The sequence below is a fragment of the Trematomus bernacchii genome, unplaced genomic scaffold (genome assembly GCF_902827165.1).
Source record: "Trematomus bernacchii unplaced genomic scaffold, fTreBer1.1, whole genome shotgun sequence".
NCBI classification, from domain to species: domain Eukaryota; kingdom Metazoa; phylum Chordata; class Actinopteri; order Perciformes; family Nototheniidae; genus Trematomus; species Trematomus bernacchii.
Genome location: NW_022987419.1, coordinates 707,575 through 718,989, shown reverse-complemented (window position 1 = coordinate 718,989; position 11,415 = coordinate 707,575). Strand labels below are relative to the sequence as shown.

The window sequence follows — 11,415 nt, the reverse complement described above, 5'->3', positions numbered from 1 at the left end:
ATGCATATGAATTATCTTAAGCATCGACCTCAAAGGGAAGAAAGACATCTGTCCTATACACCTGTCAGGTGTTATCAAACCCTTATGTTTAATTTGAATGTAAAAGGCACGCACCAAGCCAGATACAGAGCACAGCACGTGACAGGAGATAAGGTAGAATAGAGTAAGGCATTGTTACATCCTGGGACGAAGGCTGGATCTGTCGGACCTCGTGAAGCCAAGAGGCGCCCCAACCAGAAACCTCCAGCACCTCACTCAAAAATATACATAACCAATCAAAAGAGGACACCTCTTCCTAAATATGAAGTATATGAGACTGTGTTTTGCCGGTTGTCGGAGCTCTGAAAGGAAGTGTGAGACAGTAAACTGCTTGCAGTCTGTGGATCACTGGTTTCCGGAGACCTTAGCTGTATTCCTTATCAAAACTGGAATAAATCAGCTTTATTATAACTTTATTGCCTGGTCCAAATCCTTGCTTCGCAGAGAAATTCTGAAACAAGACAAACTTCACTGTCACTGTGTTTGTGATTCAGGTAAATATGCCTTTTATGAAACATTAGTATACAATATGTTTATGACAAACTTGATGACCAAAAACGTGTTTTCATTTATGTCTACCTTTTCAGCTGCAAGGACTATACAAAAGGAAGGTGGAAAAACAGTTACCATTCCACATCAAACTTAAAAGGTTTGTATTTTCTTATCACTCTCCCTTTTATAATGCAGCAGTCGGTAAGAGTTTAACAGTGATTTTTGTGTTGTTCCTCATGACTGTGTTGGATGTGATCTTACCCGATTTCTCTGCAGGTCTGTAACACTTAAAAGCTAAATACAAAAAAAGGATTTTTAGCAATACTCATTCAATATTTATTTGGATTTCTTCAGACACCTTTAATCTCAACAAACAATATGTCCAACAAATATATATATATTTTAGTTCTGCAAAATATGACAATATAAAAAGAAAAACAACCATAAAATGCATTTTAATATAATTAAATGAGTCCATTGATTTCATCGTGTTGAGTACTTGAAACAAGTATAATTTTATAACAGTGGTGATGCTACAACACCACGTCTCATAACATGTAATTTCTTAACAAAAGTTTTTCCCTCTTTCTCTTCACCAGGGAATCATGAGGATCTCATTTGCTTGTTTGCTGTTGCTTTCTGCTACAGTGAGCTCTCAGAATGAGTCTTACACAAAGTTTATAAATCAGCACATCAACGGGGGAATGGATAAAAACAGGTGTGACCAGGTGATAGGGAGTAGAGAGATCACCGAAACTGACAGTAACTTGTGTAAAGACACCAATACCTTCATATTAGCAAAAAACGACCAAGTCAGGGCAGTATGTCGGCTTGCAGGAGAGCCATATGGTGACCGTTTGACCAAAAGCCTCAAACCCTTCGTCATTGTCGTCTGCACACTGAAGAACAAAGGGGCCCGTAAACCCCACTGTAAGTACCAAGGTCAAAAGAGCACCAGGTACATTGCGATCAGCTGTGCAGGAGGCTTCCCAGTGCACTACGGCGGAGACATTGTGCACCTTGACAAGTAACTAATCAATGTACTTTATTCTCAATAAAATAAAATACATTTAAAAGCTTACGATTGTCTTTTGGTTTTTCATGCATCAAGGTGTAAAATAATTACAAAAACAGAAAGGCTGCACGTAAAAGTTATATTGGGATTATTGTGGACAACATTGCAATTTGGGACTGCAATATTATAATAAAAATACTTTCATGGGTATACTTGCTTGGTTATCGAAAGGAAAAAGCACAGACTACTGATCATTTTAAAAGGTTTATTTCTCGAGTCATTCATAAAAAACTAAAGTAACATTAGTTCAAAAACTGGAACATTTGTAAAGCACTGTTTTCAAAATAACAATCAAATAATAAATAATAGTTAAGAAAATTAAATGAATAACAACAAATATATCCTCTATCAAACTAATGGCATTTATGCTAACTACTTTGGGCAGATTTCTCAACAGTAGAACAATGATTATCACCACTGTTTCCTAATGTGTGATACATTACTTTGGAAAAGGCATGGTTTATGTGGGAGAAAAGTTTGTCTGATATAAATAAAGTATAAAATATAACGATGTATGACAACAATGTATAACGTCTTTTCAATTTAAAAATGGAAAGGTAATTTAAATGACCAAAAAACTGGATCATCTAGTGATTTAACTTTACCACTTTAACAATGTTAGTGTTGTTGTGTGTTGTGATTGCGACAGACGCTCCTCACACAGGTCCCATGAGCCAATCTTTTCCCTATACCTCCGTAAAGACCTGTCATGTAGTGCAGCGCCTGCCATTACGACAGTGATATTACTCTATCTTTATAAATCTGAACTTTAGTTGTAACGCATTCTTCTTACTTTTCACTGTTTCAGGGGCTGGTACAAATGTGTTGTGTTGCTGCGTACTGTAGCAACATTTGTTTTTCAAAGTTTGGTCTAGCCGAGCTTAAAGCCAAACTATCATTACACAACAGAGGTCGTGTTTTATTTGGCCAACAGTTCAGTGTCCTTCTGATTAGCGTTAGCATCCATTTCCACAAGTCTCCCGCTCTTCTCTGCACAGTAAGGTGACCAAACGCAGCATGAAAAACACAGACTGATGAGTCGGCTATGCATCATGTGGGTACATATTGATCAGATTGCACAAACAGTGAATACGCTGTCACATTCACACACACAGTTTTTTATTTTCAACTAAATCATAGCCTTTTGGTTATATAATCGCACAGGCTCCTATTGCAACTGTGATGCCTAGGCTATTAGATTAATATGCAGCCCTAAATAACTGTAATGCTAACTGAAAAGGCTAGACTCTTTACCAAAGACATTTAATGAGTATTAATTGTGTCAAAATGGACATTGTACAGTATACTTGATCCTCTGTGTAAGTGCATATGTCCTATATGTTGGCCCTTTTTCCTGTAGCCCATACTTTGAACTGTGAAACAGCCAATTGCATCATTAGTTTGTTGTCTGATCATACTGTGATTACAGCAATGTTCATTTCACTGGGTTCAAGGCTTTACCGGAATAAACTTGAACTGTGATCAGCAAACATTTAGATAAACGTTCTGCCTTTGCTCCAAACGTAACAGGTTTGATAACGATATAGCCCGTACAAGTCTGAATAGGTCGGCCTCCTCAGTGAAACCATACAGTATGCAACTTGCTAAAAATGTTGGAGCAAAGCAGTCTTGCACCTGTACCAGAAGATGGCAGCAGAGTGAAGAGAGACAGAGATATACTGATATCCAAGTTGAGTCAGAATTGGAAATACAAGTGGTACATACAGAGCTATATTGGGATCGTGAGAAACACAAAATTAGAAAATGAAGCAAAAGAAGTTGCTTTAATCAGAAGTAAGTCTTTAACATGAAGATCATCACATCGGACCCTGTAGGAATTAAACTGCAGATTTGTAGGTTTGCCATGAGTGTTTCTTTTTATACATTTAGTCCTCTTTGCTTTTGGCCTCAAAAAGTTTATGTGGGGACCAGTTCTTACTCCAAACAACACATTCAAATTGACAATGTTTCAAACACTATCTATACAATTTCAGGTTGGACTTTGACTTTGTTTGACCTTCAGCTCACAACACAAAAATATAACTATTTGTCATGATGCATAAAAAAAGAATTATACCTCATACCTCATTATCTGGGTTTCACAATGTGTTCCCAGCAGCACGTTCTACCTGGATGAGCAACAGAGTTTCAGTTTTCTTTCTTTTTAACTGAAACTCATAAATAACCTCTACAGCCTGATAACGGCAGATAAGGTGAGTTTTTATATATACACATGTTTTCTCTTATCTGCCCTTTTTTCCCTGATGGGTCAGTATTTATTTTTGCTGTTTTTGTTGATAAAACTCTTTGCTGTGTTGTTGTTGTTGATGCTACAGGAGTTCAGAGTGCACTTGCTGTTTGTGTGGTTATTTATGAATAAGTGGGTTTAGGCCTGCCGCTGCATGTTTGAGATGATGTATTCCTTCCTGTTTTGGCGCTCTGCAGTCTGCTGTAGTGCTTTCTTTTTCTTATGCATATTGATAAAAAAAAAAGGTGCACTGATAATGTTTGATGTGACCGAATAGCTATGAAAATGTGTGATGTCATATTTATGATATTTGCATTGTTTTCTTTTTTATGTGAACATAAGTATATCTAAAAGTTCATTACTTTATTAAAAGAGTGAAAAATGTCTGTCCCAGTCTTTCAAAAGCCAAAGGGGATGACTTTAAATGTCTTATCAGTCCAACACCCAAGGATATTCAGTTAAATATGGTATAAAAACTGAAAAGAACATTCCCACGTGGGGGAAAATATTCTCCCATTTTGGCATGAACAATTAATTATCAAAACATAATAATTATTTATTTAGAATATCAGACATACAACATGTTTGTCATAAAAATAGAAAAGAATGTTGTGCAAAGTTATCTGTTTTGAGGGTATCAACCATGTGCCCTTCAACAGCTAAAAATCTACAAGCATCCATTTGCCTCAACTGTATTGTTCCTATGCTGCATTTACATGATAAACACTACCTCCTGCACACTGGTAGGAGACAGGCCTTTGGACACTACATAATGCTAATACACTGTACTGGCTAGAACACAGTTTATCATACAGTGTGGTGTCCCGGGCAGTTCAAGATCCCAGAGACACAGTCTGCAGACCGGTCTGCAGAGGCGTTCGGTTAAGTAGTTAAACTTCCCGCTGCCCCAGAACTGAAGGAGAAGGAGCAATTCTTCCAGCAGCTGGCCAAAGCCCCGTCTTTTGAGAGGTATGTGGGTGACGGGTGTCATATATTTGTCAAGATGCCATTTGGACCCAGGACTACCTCAACAGTAAGCTCGTCCCATTCATCTGTGCCCAATTGTGTAGGGTTTTGTATAATTGTTCCCACTCACTTAGCTATTTGTTATTTAATATACAGCATTGGTACTTGTATTGTGTATTTTCATTTGTCTGGTTCTGATTGAAAGGTACAAACGCATCTTCGGTATATAAGTTTGACTATTCAGCTGGCAGTTACACCTGGAGTAAAGCTTATGAAGACCAGCCAAATTACTAGTTGTATTCTTTTTGTCTTCCCTAAATAAGAAAGTGCACCATGAATGTAAAGTGTGCCAGAAATCTGATTTTATTGGAATATTTTTTTGGACAAAAGATTAGCTTTGAATGGGCTTGTGAAAAGTGCTCATTTAAGCTAAAACAAACATACAAAAAACATGAACTGTATTTCAAACAAAATGCATGATATTTGTAGTTAGAAAAGTTAAAGAAATAGCAATTTTAGATTGGAGTCATTTACTTTGTTGTAAGGTTTGGGTTCATTCATTGTTTTCTATTAAAATTAGGGCTGTCAAGTTAACGCGTTAATAACGCGTTAACGCAAAAAAAAATTAACGCCACTAATTATTTTAACGCGATTAACGCATGTGTATTTTTTGTCCTCGCCGCCCCGTAGTTTCAGAGCGCATCGAGTTTTAAAATACCATCTACAAGCTGATGCTGACAGCCCCGCTCCTGCTGCCCGCTTGTGGCAGACCACACTTCCACGCTCACCGGCAGGCCCGGACTGGCCATCGGGAGGACCGGGAGGGAGTGTGTATGTGTGGCGCGACTCGCGCAAGCGAGGCACACCTTACGTGTTGTTGTTGTTAGCATCTGGTGCTAGCTAGCTGCGCTAATGGATATAAGGAGCTGTTTCAAGGACATTTCGCCGACAACTGCGCCGAGCACTTGACTTTATGCAGGCAGCCAGACAGTGGGACATTGTACGAAAAGTCAGCTCACTCAGCACGGATAGTACGCGCGACATGATTGCAGCGTCCAGGCAGCACACGTTCGAGCATATATGCCTTGAGCGGCACACACACACACACACACACACACACACACACACACACACACACACACACACACACACACACACACACACACACACACACACACACACACACAGTATTATTGTATGAGAGAGGTTCCAGGTTGAATTGAGGCGAATATTTGTAATGTTCAGAGGTTGTTGTGTTTAATATTCATGAGAATATTTGTCATTGTTCAAATGATAATAAACAAACATATAAAGCATATTTGTCCACTCATATGTTGATAAGAGTATTAAAAACTTGAAAAATATCCCTCTAAGGTACATTTAGAACAGATAAAAAATGTGCGATTAATTTGCGATTAATCGCGATTAACTATGGACAATCATGCGATTAATCGCGATTAAATATTTTAATCGACTGACAGCCCTAATTAAAATATAAGTTGTAAGAATTGTAAATCTAAGAATAAGTCACTTTTGATGGATAGAAATAATACTTTTAATAAACATTCCAATTGTATTTGTATTGGAATAGTATATGGCTCTGTACTCTCTTTTTTTTTGTTACCTTCTCTTTTCTCATTTCATGTGGGACGGTGGCTATCCTTGCATTGAACAGCCATCTTGACCTTCCATCAGGAGCCACTGCATGGGAAGGTGCAGAGCCGACAGCCAACAGCACTCTGCTGAAGCCCCTGCTAAATAAAGCGGCCTTTGGTATGATGGAAGTACAATGGAGGTGCCTGTTGTTAATGCCCTGAAGGTAGAACATGCTTTTTGGTCCTTTAGTTGTAACAGGTTAACTGAACAACATTTGTTTGACGTCTGTTTAACTTTAGCTTGCAAATGTAAAGTGTTTTAAATACCTTTGTGTTTTAATGTCAAGTAAAAGGTGAACATACATTGAGCTAACATGTTAAGCTTTAAAAAAAAAAAGAAAAAAAGGTTTGAAAAACCTATTTGGGTTTTGTTGCATGACCAGAGGCCTTTACTTCTAACAAGTTAAAACCCAGTACTTCTGCACAGTTACAGATGAAGATGCTACTAACATTTTTTTATAATAGAATAAGAATAGATTCCAGATATGGCTGCGTAGGGTTGTTTAAGATGATCTTAGAACAGATATTTGGTTATAGTTTCCACTGGGGACTTCCTCATTTATTTGTCAATCTACTAAACCAACTGGTGATACCAAAAGATGGAAGCTGAGCTGTGTCAAGAGACACGAGTCTATTTTCTATCCTTTGTAGCAGAAGGTAGCACAAGTGTTGTGATGCTTTAATCAACTGAACGTGCAACGTTTTTTATTATGGCATTGGCAGCAGAGATTTGTCACATTTGTCATGGGCGCAACCCACATACTCAGCTCTGCTGCTCATCCCACAGATGCATGTTCCTCACAAATGTGGCACCATTTGAAAGGTAAATAAACAGGTTTTCCAACGGTATACATGTATTGACAAGAAGCATTGTTACTGCAAATAAATCATCTACCAAACACAGATTTCCTTACTTTTTGTGTTAAGTTTATATCAAATATAGCAAATATCTTAATTCATACAAAAGTAGTTATGTCCCATATTTTTGTGCATCATAAGATTTTTTATAATTTAATATTGTGTCAATTCTTCATGTACGCATCACTGTTGAGAAGTGATGTGTGAGTGGGCTGGGAAACAAGCAAAACCACATGCAGCTCCACAGGACGTTGGAGGTGACTCGTGCAAAATGTTATTTAGTTCTCATCATGTTATTGTGAGTCATGTGGTTTATGACTATCAGCATCTCTAACTTGCAGGTCCAGCATGATGCATATGAATTATCTTAAGCATCGACTTCAAAGGGAAGAAAGACATCTGTCCTATACACCTGTCAGATCTATTATCAAACCCTTATGTTTAATTTGAATGTAAAAGCACTTTTAACTGTGTAAACAATATTCTCTATTTTGTTTGTAAAGCGAAACATACTTAATGGAAAAACACAATACTTCACTTTTCATATTGTGTCATTGTTATTGATGACATTGTTCGAGGCACTACTGTTTGTGAATCGTTTGCTTAAAAGACTTGAAATGTCAAAAATGATTCATATTTCAGAAGCATGTGTGCAGGTTTGAAAGAGTTAGTCAAACTTCAGAGGACGTGTGGTGACTAATGCTATATTGCATAATGTTGTCAAACAGTAAATACTTTGTTTACCTTTGGCCAACGTGATGATTTGGGAGTTTTCTCCCCAATGCGAAGTTGGGCCAAGAAATCAAAGTCCAAAACAACTCCTATAAATGATTCAGCAGTTTGCAGAGACTTCACTTTCACTGTGTTTGTGATTCAGGTAAATATGCCTTTTATGAAACATTAGTATACAATATGTTTAAGACAAACTTGACCAAAAACCTTTTTTCATTTATGTCTACCTTTTCAGCTGCAAGGACTATACAAAAGGAAGGTGGAAAAAACAGTTACCATTCCACATCAAACTTAAAAGGTTTGTATTTTCTTATTACTCTCCCTTTTATAATGCAGCAGTTGGTAAGAGTTTAACAGTGATTTTTGTTATGTTCCTCATGACTGTGTTCAATGTTATCTTACCCGATTTCTCTGCAGGTCTGTAACACTTAAAAGATAAATACAAAAAAAGTATTTTTAGCAATACTCATTAAATATGTATTTGGATTTCTTAAAACACCTTTAATCTCAACAAACAATATGTCCAACAAATATATATATATTTTAGTTCTGCAAAATAGGACAATATAAAAAGAAAAACAACCATAAAATGCATTTTAATATAATTAAATGAGTCCATTGATTTCATTGTGTTGAGTACTTGAAACAAGTATAATTTTATAACAGTGGTGATGCTACAACACCACGTCTCATAACATGTTATTGCTCATGGGAAATATTAATTATAATAAGTACTAATTTATGCTGCCATTCATTCTCTAACAAAAGTTTTTCCCTCTTTCTCTTCACCAGGGAATCATGAGGATCTCATTTGCTTGTTTGCTGTTGCTTTCTGCTACAGTGAGCTCTCAGAATGAGCCTTACAGAAAGTTTATAAATCAGCACATCAACGGGGGAATGTCTGTAAACAGGTGTGACCAGGTGATAGGGGAGAGACAGATCACCGAAACTGGCAGTAACTTGTGTAAAGACACCAATACCTTCATACTAGCAAACAACGACCAAGTCAGGGCAGTATGTCGGCTTGCAGGAGTGCCATATCGTGACAGTTTGACCAAAAGCCTCCAACCCTTCGACATTGTCGTCTGCACACTGAAGAACCAAGGGGCCCATAGACCCCGCTGTCAGTACCAAGGTCGAAGGAGCACCAGGTACATTGCGATCAGATGTGCAGGAGGCTTCCCAGTGCACTACGGCGGAGACATTGTGCACCTTGACAACTAACTAATCAATGTACTTTATTCTCAATAAAATAAAATACATTTAAAAGCTTACGATTGTCTTTTTGTTTTTCATGCATCAAGGTGTAAAATAATTACAAAAACAGAAAGGCTGCACGTAAAAGTTATATTGGGATTATTGTGGACAACATTGCGATTTGGGACTGCAATATTATAATAAAAATGCTTTCATGGGTATACTTGCTTAGCTATCGAAAGGAAAAAGCACAGACTACTGATCATTTTAAAAGGTTTATTTCTCAAGTGATTCATAAAAAACTAAAGTAACATAAGTTCAAAAACTGGAACATTTGTAAAGCACTGTTTTCAAAATAACAATCAAATAATAAATAATAGTTAAGAAAATTAAATGAATAACAACAAAGATATCCTCTTTCAAACTAATGGCATTTATGCTAACTACTTTGGGCAGATTTCTCAACAGTACAATGAATATCACCACTGTTTCCTAATGTGTGATACATTACTTTGGAAAAGGCATGGTTTATGTGGGAGAAAAGTTTGTCTGATATAAATAAAGTATAAAATATAACGATGTATGACAACAATGTATAACGTCTTTTCAATTTAAAAATGGAAATGTAATTTAAATGACCAAAAAACTGGATCATCTAGTGATTTAACTTTACCACTTTAACAATGTTAGTGTTGTTGTGTGTTGTGATTGCGACAGACGCTCCTCACACAGGTCCCATGAGCCAATCTTTTCCCTATACCTCCGTAAAGACCTGTCATGTAGTGCAGCGCCTGCCATTACGACAGTGATATTACTCTATCTTTATAAATCTGAACTTTAGTTGTAACGCATTCTTCTTACTTTTCACTGTTTCAGGGGCTGGTACAAATGTGTTGTGTTGCTGCGTACTGTAGCAACATTTGTTTTTCAAAGTTTGGTCTTATTGTAGTCGAGCTTAAAGCCAAAGTATCATTACACAACAGAGGTCATGTTTTATTTGGCCAACAGTTCAGTGTCCTTCTGATTAGCGTTAGCATCCATTTCCACAAGTCTCCCGCTCTTCTCTGCACAGTAAGGTGACCAAACGCAGCATAACAAACACAGACTGATGAGTCGGCTATGCATCATGTGGGTACATATTGATCAGAATGCACAAACAGTGAATACGCTGTCACATTCACACACACAGTTTTTTATTTTCAACTAAATCATAGCCTTTTGGTTATATAATCGCACAGGCTCCTATTGCAACTGTGATGCCTATTAGATTAATATGCAGGCCTAAATAACTGTAATGCTGACTGAAAAGGCTAGACTCTTTACCAAAGACATTTAATGAGTATTAATTGTGTAAAAATGGACATTGTACAGTATACTTGATCCTCAGTGTAAGTGCATTATGTCCTATATTTTTGCCCTTTTTCCTGTAGCCCATACTTTGGACTGTGAAACAGCCAATTGCATCATTAGTTTGTTGTCTGATCATACTGTGATTACAGCAATGTTCATTTCACTGGGTTCAAGGCTTTACCGGAGTAAACTTGAACTGTGATCAGCAAACATTTAAATAAACCTTCTGCCTTTGCTCCAAACGGCGTGTCAACATGTTTGAAACGATGCAGCCCTCAGCAGATCTAGGCGTATAATTGGATGTCATCTAATGCCTTTGCCATGGCGACAGATCACTTGCCATCAAACACAATGTTGATGTTACTGCTGTAACACCTATAGAAACCAGCCTGTCCTCCTACAAAAAACGACCATATAGAGTGGCGAAGTCACGCCCATCTACTTCCGACCCATGGGACCTTATTTCGTAAAAATAATGTATTGAAGTCAATGGAGAGAGAAAACGTATCTTTCGATCCCGTTTGAATTGTGCCATGAATTACACATATGATGTTTGTCAATCTTAAAAAATAATTTCCATGTCAAAAAAGTCACAGTTTGTCATAAAACTGTTGAAATATAAGACTGTGAAAAATATGCAACTAGAAAGACTACAAATCCCAGAGTGAGTCGCGTAAGTGATGTCACAATTGTTTTCCTCACTAAGAGATAGCTAAGATCAGCGCCATATAGATATAATCTATCTATATGGCGCTGGCTAAGATAAGATAACTTTAACAAGATGCCTGTGTGCTTAGTACCAG

General features: G+C 37.2%; 1 long non-coding RNA gene across 2 annotated transcripts; it reads left to right on the top strand.

Annotated features, from left to right (window-relative positions):
- Positions 1-358: 358 nt before the first annotated feature.
- On the top strand, positions 359-9,052 carry LOC117490287. 2 transcript variants are annotated; one of them, XR_004556668.1, is made up of 3 exons: positions 359-533; positions 8,301-8,363; positions 8,858-9,052. It is a non-coding gene; the product is annotated as an uncharacterized LOC117490287 (long non-coding RNA). The 2 variants fall into 2 exon arrangements; XR_004556669.1 differs by lacking the exon at positions 359-533 and adding an exon at positions 8,192-8,210.
- Positions 9,053-11,415: the final 2,363 nt, after the last annotated feature.